General features: G+C 34.3%; 1 long non-coding RNA gene and 1 pseudogene across 1 annotated transcript; one reads left to right on the top strand and one right to left on the bottom strand.

The window, feature by feature from the left end:
* The first annotated feature begins 4,624 nt into the window (after window positions 1–4,624).
* On the top strand, window positions 4,625–9,917 carry LOC133854653 (cucumisin-like; annotated as a pseudogene).
* A 2,400-nt stretch (window positions 9,918–12,317) lies between these two features.
* Window positions 12,318–16,107, bottom strand: LOC133855023 (uncharacterized). Its single transcript, XR_009896912.1, has 2 exons — window positions 15,844–16,107; window positions 12,318–12,580 (listed from the first exon to the last, which is right to left on the bottom strand). It is a non-coding gene; the product is annotated as an uncharacterized LOC133855023 (long non-coding RNA).

The raw sequence follows: 16,107 nt of genomic DNA, 5'->3' as shown, positions 1-16,107 counted from the left end.
ATACCTATGGGCCTAAGAGAAACTTTACTTTTAATGCTAAATTTGTTATCTTATTCTAATTAAGTCATAAAAATAAAAACGTCCCTATGGACATAAGTAATTAAATTTATGAATTAATTACAACATGATGTTAATTTTTCTATATGAAGTTCAAATGTGTACGAACTTTATGTAATTATTATAAAATTAGGATGCTGTAGCTCTCCCAAAATCATAAAAATTTAGCTGCAATTCATGAACATTTAATAAAATTCTTTTTGATGTTCATATGTGTAATCCTGATGTAATTATCGATAAAAAATTGGGATGCTGTGGCTCTCCCAAAATATTATGATAATTACGTGTGTAATCCTAATGCAATTATTATTCAAAAATTGGGATGCTTTGGCTTTCCCAAAATTATCATAATAATTGCGATTTCATTAACATCTAACAACTTTATAGATGCCCACAAATGGCCCCAAGAATATAACAAACCAATACCTAAATGGGGTAGACAGCATTTTTCAAGATGCAACCAGGTGAGTTCTCAGGAAAGTGAGGGAGGTCACTTGGACACACTTAAATCCCAAGACTTTCCTAGCCAGAATTTTTCTAAACATTGTATTCTTGGGTATTACTGTAAACACGCCAATATATATGGTATTGTTAATTATTCTTAGGTCTAGGCATCAAACAATTTATAATTAAACAATTAAATATATATTCCTAAGTTCATGTATTAAAGAAACAACAATTTTAATACAGAACAATGTAAATCATAAGTGGAATAAAACTTTAATAAGAAAACATAAAACCAAGCACAGTTGAATGGTTTGAAGCTTGGCACTTTATGGACAAGAAGGTCCCAAGTTCTAACCCCATATGAACCCAACCTTTTACTTTATTTAAAGGCTACTGTAATGAGCTACTGTATTGGGTTGGTCCAACCGGGTCAACCCACTTAAACGGGTTGGGTTTCTGTATTGGGCTGACTTGGATGGATCAGCCCACTTGATGGCCCATTCTGTTTTTTTTTTTTTTAACAAACTGAATAAGGCCTCTAGGTTGACCCAAATGGGTCAGCTCCTTAGTACCTGGATTGGGTTGACCCCCCACTTGTGTCTGGTTGGGCTAATAGTTTTTTTTTTTTACTCTCCAGATGCCTAAACCCGACCCGAATTAACTTGATGGGTTGAAACCCTAAAAGCTGAAAAGAGAACCCTAGCCACCACCCTTTTATGCGCCGCCGCCACCCATCCCCTTATGCGGCTGCTTGGAGGCCGCCGCTTGACAACCAACGGCGACCCTTCTGGATCGCCGTTTACTTGAGTAGCAGCGGCCCTTTCGAGCTGCTGCTTGATGGCTAGCGACGACCCTTGTGGGTTGCTATTTGCCTAGGAACTAGGCGCCCCGTAAGGGCCGCCAGTTCCGGTGACGGTCCACGCGGAACGACGCCGTCCACGAGGGGCGACGCCTACTATATGCAGTGGAAACCCGCTTAGCTATATGCGGGTTTTCGCCAGCGAATGGCCGGAGTTGAAGATGGGTTTCACGGCTGATTTTCCCACATGACGATCATACTGGTGACTAGATGGGTTTTCACGGGTTTTTCTATGCTTTACAATTATTTCAAATCCACTAGGCAATTCACAGTGGTTTCACAAGGGTAAAACAGTAAATATGAATAGAAAATACTCATATCGGTTTTCATGCTTTTCAAGTATGTGAACAGTAAACAAAAAATTAACTTAACTATGTTCACAAAAATCTACTCGATTCAATGTAAATTAAGAATCAACAAAAACTTAGTGCTGAGCAAAATAGCAAAAAAGTGGCTCTGATACCACATGTTAGAACATATAAATTTGATCATGCTCAATCTAACATGCGCAATGGAAATAAAAGAACAAGATTTGCCATCTTTGCTTAAGCATTTCTACAAACATATGAAGAACAAAAGAATGTTATCTGATGGATCTTCTGGCATGTGCCTATGAGTATGTCAAAAGATGGATGCATAGGGCTCCTTGTACAGGCAGGCCAGGGACCCTCGTCATTTATTAGTAGTTGATTATTTTCCTCCCATCAAGGGAAATAAATCAAAATAATTAATATAAAAACCGTTATTTTTCATGAACCATAACATGGAATATAAAAAATGTTTAAATTATATTGAATACAATTATTATAATTACCATTACAGTAATTAAAAGCCATAACCGTTACATCAAATTAAATATGACATAAATGACACTTATGTAATTTCTTACAAAATTTTGGGCCAGTAGCTATCTACATGGCTATTTTTCCTTGCCGTAACGTACATTTCAAGCTTCTTGCAGTTGACTCCAGGTCTAAAGTTGATGACGTACGTGGGGTTATAATAATTATAATAAGGGAAAATAATATTTTAGCCCATCAAATTATCACCCGTTTTGCGTTTAGCCCCACAAACTGCCAACACTCTGACTCAAACTTACCAAACTACAAAAACCTTTGAAAAATGCTCAATTTGACGAAATATCTCCATATTACCCCTGCCACGTGCCATTTTTCAATTCAAAAAAAAAAAAAAAAAAAATTAAAAACGAAAAAATTAAAAATTAAAAATTAAAAACTAAAAAACCTAAATTTTTATTTTTTTTAAAAAAAAATAGAAAATATGGGGTTTGGGGGTGGCTGCCGAGCCACCCCCTTGGGGAGGGGGGTGGCCGAGCGTCACCCCTCGAGCCCTAGGGGTAGCTTTAGGGCCACTCCAAATGGATTTGCGGCTATCCCCGGCCCCAAGGGTGGTTGCGAGCCACCACCCTAGAGGTGGCTCATAGGCCACCCCATTTTCCTTTTTTTTTTTTTTTTTTAGTTTTTAGTTTTTTATTTTTAAAAAATTTAATTAAAAAATGACACGTGGCAGGGGTAATACGGGAATATTTCGCTAAATAGGGCATTTTTCAAAAATTTTGATAGCTTGGAGGCCGGAGTCGGAGTGTTGGCAATTTGTGAGGCTAAACGCAAAACGAGAGATAATTTAGAGGGCTAAACTTGTAATTTTCCCTTATAATAATTATTCATTTCTTTCTTTGCTTTATTTCATGTAACCCCACGTACGCCATCAACTTTAGACCTGGAGTCAACTGCAAGCCTGAAGTGTACGTTACGACAAGGAAAAATAGCCATGTAGATAGCTACTGGCTATCTACTAGGTGTAATAGTGTACAATTACACCATTAAAATGATAGAGCTAGAGCTGTACAACCCAAGCAGTTCAATAGATTTAAAATGATCCTTCATCAATTAGGTGGACTTCTAATATATAGGGTAATGCTTGGGAGAGGGAAAATTTTCGGATTTCATCCGGAAATTTGGCCTTGCAGTGGCATATTTGTAATTAATTATAATTACAAATATGCCACTGCAAGGCCAAATTTCCGGATGAAATCCGGAAATTTTCCCTCTCCCAAGCACTGCTCCTAATTAATTACAAATATGCCACTGCAAGGCCAAATTTCCGGATGAAATCCGGAAATTTTCCCTCTCCCAAGCACTGCTCCTTCTAATATGGGCTTCTTCTGCGAACAGAGGCTCAGCTTCACCGCGAAGGAGCCTAATTTTTTTTTTTTTTATTATTTTGGAAGTAGTGAAGGAGCCTAATTAGCGTTAGAGACTCAACGGTGGTTGCAACTAGAGATGGATTGTAATTAATGTTCACATATTGACATTGAGAAATATTGCCATTGGAAAATATTAGAGGATCCACATGTGCACAACTCCAAGGCGCATTCGGTCAACAGAATAGGGCTTTGTCCTTTTTGTTTTATTATTGTTATTTTACTAAAGATAAGGTTAAGGATAAGATATCTTTCAAAGCCAACCAATGGCTGACACGTGGCAAGAGAATTCCCTTTTATTTTCAAAGCCCTCAACTCTTATAAATTGCTGAAGTACCCCATTATATTAAAACCTTAATTATCTTTTAACAATTAATATATAACCCCACATTTATTCAAACTACATTTTACTAATGTGATTAATTATTTATTCAACTATGACTTACTATAATAATTATTACTCTATTTCTCTTATTTTAACCTAGACTTTTTTTATTTTCTTAACATAAATATTATTACCTAGAATATAATTATTTGTCCCATCTATTTAATAAATGTAATTTACTAATTGCTAAATTTCTTATTTAAATTCTTGGTTTTTACACTTGTTGTCACGTGTTGACGTGTGATAATTGAAATTACGTCAGTCACTAAAAAAATTTAACACTCTTTAATTTATATGCTCAGTAAATTCTAAAAAAGTTGTGAACGATCTAAATTTTTTTAAGAAACACTTACTAGAATCAAATATGGACACTTGTTTAATTTTGGGAGAACATACCAGGAAAAAAGAAAAAAAAAATTATTTAGAAGCAATGTTATCATATATATATCCCTGATTATTTCATGTCTCCAAAACTTATGTCAATTTGATTGACCTCAGGTCGTCTCTTATCTGTTGAACTCATAATTTACGTGGAATTTACCGACAATAAAAACTTTAAAAACTTAAAACACAATAAAAGTAACTTAAGAAATATATAAAAGTACATATATAAGAAGATCATAGCCAATGCAAGTTTATCGCTGGACCTGCAATGGCCAGAAAAAGCTCTAGTCTTTCATGGCTTCTCCTCCTCAGTCTAGCCTTCACTCTCCTTGTTGGTCACTCAAGTTCTCAGAATGACAGAAAGGTAAATATCTCTATATATGGCTGATCTCTTAATTATATTTTTTATGGCCAAATATCTCTAAAATTGGCCATCTGTTTCGTGTTTATAAGATAATTAACAGGTTCCATTTTCTACCAAATACCAATGATAATTGTGCACGCAGGCTTATATTGTGTATATGGGCAGCAGGCAGATGGACGAGATTTCCACGTCATCCCTTCACACAAGCATGCTACAAGAAGTCATTGGCAGGTTATAATTAAAAGCAGCACAAATATGGAACCATTAGAAACTTGCTATCTGATCTTTGAATTTCTTGTTACAATTAACTTGCTTTTCGAATTGGTCATGATGACGATAATGTTGTTATCACCTTCCGATCCTTTGGAAATTACAGTCGGGAATATATTAATTTTTACAAACATTATAAAAAAGTCTAGGCTTACATAGATTATAGATAGATATTGTGATCAATCAGTATTTGACTTGTGTTGGAATATGCCTCGAATTTCTTATTTTGTCTAATCATATTTTATGGAACTTTACAAAATTTAAAGCTTATGTTGAACTAGCCATATACCTTGAAAGTCCTATTTTAGTTTTATATCTATGGTCTTATAGCTTATTAGAGATAATTGTGTTAATGAGCTTAAAAAGTGCTTTTAGTACATATAAAATTGTGCCAAACAAAAACATGATATGATTGGTAAAAAACTCAAAAAATATTTCTATTAACTTTTTGCTTAAAAATAAAAGAAAAAGGTTAAATTGCACTTTCAGAAAAAGCTTAAAAAGAAATCTTGTTATAAAAAGCTCATTTTGGCTATAACCATTCCTAGTAGCCTCATCAAAAAAGTAAAAAACTATTTTGGTGAGCTAATTTAATGAAAATCCTGAAAAACCACTCCCAGCAGCCTCACCATTTTAACCAAAAAAATTTGATGACTGAAATTACTAACCAAATTAGATGAGACATTTTCACTCAACAGCCCACTCACCAAATTTTGTTTCACCTTTCTCTCTCACATGATTAGCACACTTTTTTCCTTTTTTCTCTCATTTTCTTCTCCCATCTCCCATCTCTCACACGATAATGTCTTTATTTCATGGATATGAATGATTTTTTGCAAAAAGATTATATAGAGAAAAAATAAATAAATATGAAAAAATTATTATTTAAATGGAATAGTGAATATTGACTAGTTAAAATGGTGAGGGCTGGGGAAATTTTAATAAAGTGGCTCACCAGAATAAAAAAAAGTGATTTTTAGTTATTTTGGTGAGTAAAATTTGGTAAGGCTACTAGGAATGCTCTAAAATTTCTTTTTTCCAATATAATTCCAAATAGTCTCCTATACAAGGGTGGTTGAATAAAATTTGGGTCCTACGGTAAAAAATTAAAATAAGGTGATTATATTTGTAGTATAATAATATAATAAATTATTAAGTTAGATATAACAATATTGAAAAGTTTTATATTAGAGCAATGAAACCTGACACGTGGCCGTTAAGTGATCGAAACTTGAAAACATTTTGATAACCTAGATTTGTAGTTAATAAGGACTGAACCAAGGATTACTAGATCCTACGTACCTAGTCAACTTTGTAGAATATTTATGTAGTATATAACATTACTCTTATTTTTAACATTATCTTTTAAGGGAAAAGACATATTTCACATTCTTTTGTTTCTTTGCTTCTTCTTCTTCTTCTTTATTTATTTTATTTATTTAATTTTTTTTTTAATTTAAAAATAGATACCTTTCAAATGGCAATGATGCCTATCTTGATGTTCATTTAATATCATATGTTTAACAATTATAAATACCTCTTTTAATTTTTTGTTGACATTCATTTAATTCCATTTTTTCATTAATTACACTATTATGGTAATTCATATTTTTTTTGCACCTCTTGAAAAGCAAAATAGATGAAAAAAAACAAAGAGAGGAGAAACTATATTTAATTCCATCAATCTACTCAACAATTTGCAATGTCTCTCCCAATCTACTAATATATTAGTACCATTGGGGTTGCAATGGGCTCTGTTAGAAATATAAACGATTAAATTCATGTCTTCCTATAAATTTTTAAGATAAATAGTAATTTTACAGGCTTTCTGTGTTAATAATTTCTGTTAACGGAGATAATAAATCTTGTCAAAGTTATGTATGTGTTAAGGGATTGAAATGCGACTAGAGCTCTAATTTGTGAAATTTATATGCTTGCATTCAGCAATATTGGACCAGAGTCTCTGCTCTATAGCTACAAGAGGAGTTTCAGTGGATTTGCAGTGAAGCTAACTGAGCAAGAAGCTCAAAAAATGGCTGGTTGGTGAACCAAATTAATTCTCTTGTTCCCCCAACCACCCGTGGGTGGAGGGTATTCTTGAAATTAACTCATGTTTTCTATGTCCATCATAAAATGTTGCGACAATGAATATGTAGGAATGGATGGCGTAGTGTCTGTGTTCCCTAGCGAACAAAAAGAACTTCAAACAACTAGGTCATGGGACTTTCTTGGCTTTCCGCAACAAGTTCCTCGAAGACCTATTGAAAGCGACATCATTATAGGAGTGCTTGACACTGGAATTTGGCCGGAGTTAGATAGCTTTAGTGATGAAGGATTTGGTCCACCACCTACCAAATGGAAGGGCACCTGCCAAGCCTTGACCAATTTCACTTGCAACAAGTATATACATCTTTACAACCCTATGTTTTGCCTATCTGCACGACCACACATATGCAGAGACACACACAAAGACATTCATAGAGTCAAAAAGCACAACTAATTAACAAATTAAATCTGGCTACACTTGTGCAGCAAAATCATTGGAGCACAATATTACCGGAGCAGTGGAAATTTTGGCGAAAATGATGTCAAATCTCCTAGAGATACAAAAGGCCATGGAACACATACTGCATCAACAGCAGCTGGGAACCTAGTTAGCGGGGCAAGCCTACTAGGCTATGGCTTGGGAACAACACGCGGAGGAGTTCCATCAGCACGTATTGCTGTCTACAAAATATGTTGGTTCGATGGCTGTTCTGATGCTGACATTCTTGCTGCATTTGACGATGCCATTGCTGATGGCGTTGACATCATAACTCTTTCCGTTGGTGGACGCATTCCTCATAAGTATTTTGAAGATCCAAGTTCCATTGGTGCCTTTCATGCTATGAGAAATGGAATATTGACATCGAAATCTGCCGGTAACTACGGTCCAAATCTAGCAACCATTACAAATGATTCGCCCTGGTCTCTCTCTGTGGCTGCAAGCACTATAGATAGAAAGTTCTTCACTAAGGTCTAATTGGGTAACAACAATATTTATGAGGTATATAACTAAAACGTTATATCAGCTGCTTTGAATATCTATATTGTCGATCAGTAGATATATACTACTATCTTTTTCATTTTACTTCAATTTATTACTCCGTGTGTAGGGAATTTCAATTAATACCTTTGACCTCAAGAATGAAATGTATCCAATAATCTATGGTGGAGATGTACCAAACACTAGAAGCGGTTTCAATAGGTCCGATTCCAAGTAACTACAAAATGAAATGTATCCAATAATTATTACTTTTGCTTTTGTTTGCAAAAATCTATGAAACTGGCAGATGAAATATTTCTTGTGTTTTAGAATAGCAGTACCAATTGTAGACACATTCCAACGTGATAATTAAAATGGAACTTAATTATTGTTAAAATGCAGGTATTGCAAAAACAATTCACTAGACCAAGATTTGGTGAAGGGTAAAATTGTACTTTGCGATGTCCGGACTACAGGGGAAGGGGAATTCTTAGCTGGTGCTGTGGGTTCTGTGATGCAAGGCCGAGCACGCCAAGATGTTGCTAAATCTTTTCCCTTGCCTGCATCTTACCTTCACTTGGAAGATGGTAGCAAGGTGTACTCATACATAAATTCAACAAGGTATTTATAATCTAAAATATTTTAGACATTAATTGAAAGAAGTTCACAAAATATAACAACCTAAAGAACACACAATATACAGGGGCGCAACGACGACCATTCATAAGAGTAGTGAGGGTAAAGATGCATTTGCCCCTTACATAGTCTCATTCTCATCAAGGGGTCCAAGTCCTATTACACCAAACATTCTCAAGGTAATAATCTTATTTAGATTTGCGCTCTTGTATTATTTATCTCATTTTTAACCTTTTTTTTTTTTGTTAGCCGGATTTAGCTGCTCCCGGAGTTCACATTCTAGCCGCATGGTCTCCAGTTTCCCCAACTTCAGGAGTTAAAGGTGATAACAGATTGCTGCAATACAATATAATCTCAGGGACATCAATGGCTTGCCCACATGCTACTGGGGCACTTGCCTATATTAAATCCTTCCACCCCACATGGTCACCTGCTGCTATCAAGTCGGCTCTTATGACTACTGGTAATATCTACATGATGTATAGTTCATAGTCTTGATAATTTATTGCATGTACGCTGGCCATAACCTTGACTAACTCACTCCCATTTGGACTATTACTTGCAGCTGTCCCCATGAGTGCTACAAAGAATCCAGAGGCTGAATATGCATATGGTGTAGGCAATATAAATCCTCTTAAGGCTCAAAATCCTGGTTTAGTATATGATATTGATACACTTGACTACATCAAATTTTTGTGCGGCCAAGGATATAGTACCAAGTTATTACAGCTTGTTACTGGAGACAATAGTAGCTGTTCTAAAGACATTAATGGAACAGTCTTTGATCTCAACTATCCTTCTTTTGCTCTAGTCACTTCGTCCTCCAAATATGTTAGTCAAGCTTATAATCGGACCGTCACAAATGTTGGATCACCAACATCTACGTATAAAGCTATTTTGACATCCCCACTTGGACTTAAAATCAAAGTGAACCCTAGCGTTCTATCATTCACAACTCTTGGACAAAAGCTATCGTTTGCGCTCACAATTGAAGGTATAACAGATAAATTCATTAACTCTGCTTCTTTAGTGTGGGATGATGGAACATTCCAAGTTAGGAGCCCCATTGCAGTGGCTATTATTGATGGATGACAATCTCTGGTACATATATGTATTACATAAATAATAATTGAAGCAATAGCTTCGAAGAAATATGCATGGAAGATTGGAATAAAGGCAATGGTGGAAGACAAAGGACTAAAAATGGTTGTAGTTTGAGCTTTTGCTCCAGTTCTGCAATACAGTGTAATTTGAACCTTTCTAATTTAATGCATTATTCTACTTAGTTTTCCTTCTAACTTTATTGTTCTGTTTGTGTTTATATGCATGTGTATGTGACGACCCATTTTTTTTTTTGAAAACATACATAAATGGATCTTCACAGTGGCACGACTACTTGTCACTCAGCCAACATAACGTACACGTTCTATAACATGTACCTGATATTCAAAGTTACATCTAACACAGCGGAATATAAATATCAATGTGTAGCAGAACACATATCATAAACAGAAATACATATAATACATAACAGTTAATTACAACAACAAGAGCCATTTACAAGTTTATCTATTTAAGGCTTATAAACACATTACACTAACTACATACTAAAATACAGGCTTAATAAATACATATGCCACGTAAGACACGAGCCATAAATAAAATACCCAAAATGCGGACTACCAATAAGTCTGTGACTTATGACTGTTACGATGTGCTCCAATCATAGCATCCCATATGCTAGGTGGACGAGTCAGTATCTATATCTGCAGAACCTGCAATCAAAGCATCAATATCTGCACGGTTGCGGGGGTTTCTGCATCCACATAGGTGAAGTTATGAGCCTACCGTCTTAGCATAAATAATTACATTAAGACCTCAGAGGTATATTATTCACTGAGTTTTCACAAGGAACTAACTTTTCTTTTCTAGTCTTGCAAGCGCTATAACTGCTACCAATTTTATAAACTTTTGTTTGAAAAACCCCAATAGCTGATATAGCAAACACCGACTAATAAAAAATATTTAAAGCATATATACTATGTAGTTGTGAACATATATAGGAGTTCTAGTCATCCCACCTTGAAAGCTTCTACATATCGATTCATCTACAATATATTAGGTTTGATCGGTGGCTCAGTCATACATGTATGCGAGTAGTCTCAAGCATACAAGTACGTTCAAGCAGGAAAACACGACATCTAGTTTAGCTGTACTAAGACATCCACATTCCCTGAATAGGTAGCACTAAGCCTACTCTCGTACACTTATTGCCTTTGCTAGACAACTCACACGGTATTACATAGACATTAGCATCCCATAACACCATGCCTAATCCTGTACGCTTATTGCCTTTGCAGGACAACTCGTGTGGTATTACATAGACAATGACATCTCTAACTCCAGGCAATGCAATCATCTTCGTACTTTCAAACTCAATGCATTTAAATCATGCAAATAATATGTTTAGCAAAACTACAATATATAAGACACAGCACATTCCATCACATTAGAATATATGTATGCACATGCCTGAATCATGAGCCGAGGCTCGAGTAACATAGAGTCGTAACCCACTTTAACATAGAGTCGAAACTCCCATTAACATAGAGCCGGAGCTCACATTAACATAGAGTCGTAACTCACATTAACATAGAGTCGAAACTCACGTCATCATGGAGCCATAACTCGAGGTTGTGCCGTTAAGCACTCAATGCACCATGTTCCCATTATCATAACTCACTCTAAAAGTCACATTCATTTACAATACAATCACAGTTTCCAAAAGTTCACAACCATTCATACAGTCACATAATTCATTCTAACTCCACATATCATATTCAAACTTCAAAAAATCATCATAATTTCAATATACTCAAAGTACTCAAATCATCCAAAACAAATATATTCAACATATAGTTGGTTCAAATTTATAAAACAACATATATATTTTGCAATTTATTAATATATGAAAATAATAGTTCTTCAGTGAGTAGAATACTCACCTGGCTGCGCGGATATTAAGCACTAGGTTTCCTAGACACCACCTTACAATGAGTCACTGAAAGATAATACACATTGCACATTATTTGACATTTCTAACATTAGGCTGACATTTAGCTCTTAAATTGCTCAAGAGCTAACCCTTGAAAACTAATAGAATTTCTAGGGTTCCTAAATGTTTTCTATAATCCTAGACACAAACTAAACTCAATTAACACTAACCCAAAGTACTTACTAAGGGTTAGATATTAAAATCACCATTTAAATACTTACTCATAATATTAATTACTAACGTACAATTATTTTCCACTAACTCATAAATTATTTTCATTCACATTTTATCAATATCATTAACCCTAAAATTATTTTTATTAACCTAGTCACATAAAACACTACCGTATTTAAAATAACATTAACCCAAAAATTATGTTCACTATTCTTTTTACAATAATTATCAATGTGACGACCCGTTTTGCTTCTTTTTTTATATATATATATATACAAAACATTTACATAAACATTAATCTCTTAAAATATAAACGGATCTTGACACTGGCATAACTATATGTCGCAAAGCCAACATATGGTACATTTCCCATAATATGTACCTGGTAAATCAAAGTATAACATCTATCTACTATGCAACGAAAAACATAAACCTAATAGCGGAAATCACATCTTAAACATCTATCATAAATTAATCATAATCAAGAGCCAATATTACATCTATCTATTCAAGTCTTCCCTCAAATTAAATACATAATATAAATGACTTATACAATAACAAGTGACACAGACGTCACAAGCCATAAACAAACCCATAAACAGAGGACACCCATGGTCCCGCAGTTACGATCGTCGCAGCGAGCTTCAGTTATAATATCCCAAGTGCACATCTACAATACCATCAACTACGGCCGGAATACCTGCAGCCAAAGGAATATCATCTATATGGTTGTGGGGGTTTGCCATATCCGTATAGGTGGAATAATGAGCTCACCGTCTTAGCATAAATAATTACACTAAGACCTCAGAGGTATACTATTCACTGAGTTTTCGCAAATAACCAACTTTTTTTTTTTCTAGTCATGCGTACACTATAACAGCCACCAATTTTATAAACTTTTGTTTGAAAACCCCTATAACTGATATAGCAAACACCGACTAATAGAAAACATTTAAACATACTAGCCAGCTAAGATTATACGTAGAAGATTCGTTTTAGGAAACAATGGCATTTAAATCATGCAACCATCCGATAGAAATATACATAAGTTCTTTTCAATTGAGACTCTTATGCATACTAATACGTCTAGCAAATCTACTATATATAAAACATGCAACCATTCCATAGAAATATACATAAGCTCTTTTCCATTGAGATTCTTATGCATACTAATACGTCTAACAAAACTACTCATAGTATAAAAACCTCACACTCATGAAAACAATGTTATACATGCTCATGTAAGTTTCTGTTGTATTCCTATGGGCGTAGGTTCCCCAATACTAGTTCATGCATATGTTCCTATGGAGCGTAGGTCCCCCAATACTAGTTCATGGGTATATTCCTATGGGGCGTAGGTCCCCCAATACTAGTTCATGTGTATGTTCGTATGAGGCGTAGGTCCCCCTGGGGTGTAGGTCTCCCAATAGTTCATGCGTATGGGGCGTAGGTCCCCCAATAGTTTGTTTATGAGTTCATGTTTCATGCTCAATGCTCATTCTTAAATACTATACATTCAATTTCATAATCATGCCTTTAAAACACACTTTCTTTATAAAACATAAAGAGTCCAACATATCATTTCTTAGACAATTTGCATAACTTAAATCCCCAATTTATACTCACTCTAAAATCACATATCATATTCATACTTCAAAACATCATCATAATTTCAATATACTCAAAAGTACTCAAAAAATAAAAACAGATCATATTCAACATACAGTTGGTTCAAGTTTGTAAAACAATATATATTTTGAAATTCATCATATATGAAAATAATACTTCTCAGTGAGTAGAATACTCACCTTGGCTGCATAGGACTCATGACTCGAATACTCTCCCACGGATTCTAGTTACTCGAATTCTATATTGGAGAACCAAATGAAGTCTCCAATCCGGACACATTCTTGCAAACATTTATGACGTTAGACTATGCTATTGAACTCTATACTCTATGACACATAAGCTACTCGCTTGCTCACACGTCGCGTTACCCAATCTTTAGAACTAGTTAAGTTCCTTTAACTACTATTAGGTCAATCCTCGCTTATAGGTTCATATTTTATCACGCTTATTATCTTTAAGATACTCTATTCTTTTATTCGCTTATTTATTATTATTGTATTACATTATCATTATTAACCTCTTTTTGTAACACAATGTGTATTTGACTCATATACATATACATACATATATGCATACAACGCTTAACAAGCTTAAACCTAATCCGATGATACATTACAATACTTAGTGTACATGGATAGGTGAATTAGTTACAAGTTACTTTGTTATCATTATTCACTATTAAGCTTTATATATCAAACGCTTATTAAGCTTAAGCCTAATTCAATAATACACTTAAGTACTTCTAATACATATGAATAAGTGCATTAATTATTTAATTACTACTCTAAATGGATTTAAAGCCTATTTATATATTTTCTTAATATTACTAATTTATATTTGTTGTCTTAGGGTTATTTTAGGTTATTTAAAATTCTATGGCATTCTTATCTTAAACCTTATATTTAATACTTAATCCTTATTTGACATATTAATTTAATAACTCATATTGTATTAGATTATAATTCCATTTGTAGCATATCCGTTTACTAAAGCTTGAAGCATATACATAGACTTCTAAACTAAGTATTATACCTTTTGTTTTTAGTTCATATCTCTTAGGAATTCTACCTTAATATTAGTTATGTTAATATTTCAATATCTAACTCGCTATCTATGTTTATTTGACTGACTCGATTATCAATTCTTGTATTTCTTTTACATCAAGTTATTTACTTATTTTATCCTCTTATTCCCTTATTACACTTTACTTTTATTTATTCTTTTTTTAACTATTTCATTTTCATTTTCATTCTATTAGACATCCCAATAACCTATTTTCTATTTCAACTGTATTTGCCATTTACATAAAACGGTCTAAACACATTAACTTCAAACTCTTCAATTCTTTTCTAACAAACCAACCTAACCAAGCAAAACACCCTTAAAAACACCCATCATTCATCCTTGATGTTCATTCATTGTATTTCTTCTATACTTGTTTTCTATTCAAGATTATCCTACCTAACCCTCTCTTATTCACAAACAATTACCAATAGCCACAATCATGCCTAAGGATCAACCCACACCAAAATCTTCATCCAAATAAAATCATTTAGCCCATACGAGTATCAGCTTATCAAAACAATCTCCCTTTTTCTACAAAAATCACATAGCAATACACCTTAAATTCCATGCCAATATATAACTAACCCTACACTAAATCAAAACTCTCAAATCTCTAGATATTAATAAATCTAATAAAACACTTCAAAGATCAACTATAATTTAATCTCTTGATTTGTAAACAAACAACAATTAGTCTAAATCAAGCCAAAACAACTAAATTGTCAAGACTTCAACACTCAAAAGAACGCCCAAAAATCAAGTCTAATCCATCAACAAAATTTAGAATTTCATCAACATACCTAACAATTTTCATTATGAAAAATGATACCCATTCGGCTACCATAAAACCACTCCAACCCAAAAATCACCTAAGCCGATAATCCATAAAAATTAAGCTTCAAAAACCCATTGATTTGGCCAACCCTATCCTAGAATCACACAACCCATAAATTTCTACATAAAATCAATCTACTAAAATCCACAACCAACACTTATACGGCTACAATGAAAGACACAAGAATTTAACAAAACACCACAAAACCTAGAAGTTCCATAATACCCAATCGATTCTAATAGAAAAGAAATCAAAACACCCAACAATCACGAAATCCAGAAATTGCCCAATGCCCGTTCGGTTATCCCCAAAAATCAACACTTAAATAAAACTTAAAATCAACTCCCATAATTGGTTCAAGCACAAGAGACCCAATAATCTAGCTCTAGCTTTAATGGGTATAACGAAAGCATAGAGAAAAACTAGAGATTTACCTCAAGAAGCCCATAGCCGAATCTGCCTTCTTCTTCATTTTAGTTCTTCTCTTCCTCTCGTTGGTTTGTTTCCTTGTCTCGGAACTCTCTCCCACAATCTCTGCTTGAATCTCTCTCACATCTGCTCTCTGTGGCTCTCTCCCTCAACGTGTGTGTAGAAGAAGAGATGAGGAAGATGAGAATAGAAAAGAAAGGGAAGAGAGAGGGGGAGTCAGACGAGAGAATGGGGAGAAGGGGAAAGGCGTGAGATATTAGAAGAAAAGG

Source organism: Alnus glutinosa, chromosome 13 (assembly GCF_958979055.1).
Source record: "Alnus glutinosa chromosome 13, dhAlnGlut1.1, whole genome shotgun sequence".
In the NCBI taxonomy this organism is placed as follows: Eukaryota; Viridiplantae; Streptophyta; class Magnoliopsida; order Fagales; family Betulaceae; genus Alnus; species Alnus glutinosa.
This window is presented reverse-complemented; position numbering and strand designations above follow the sequence as displayed.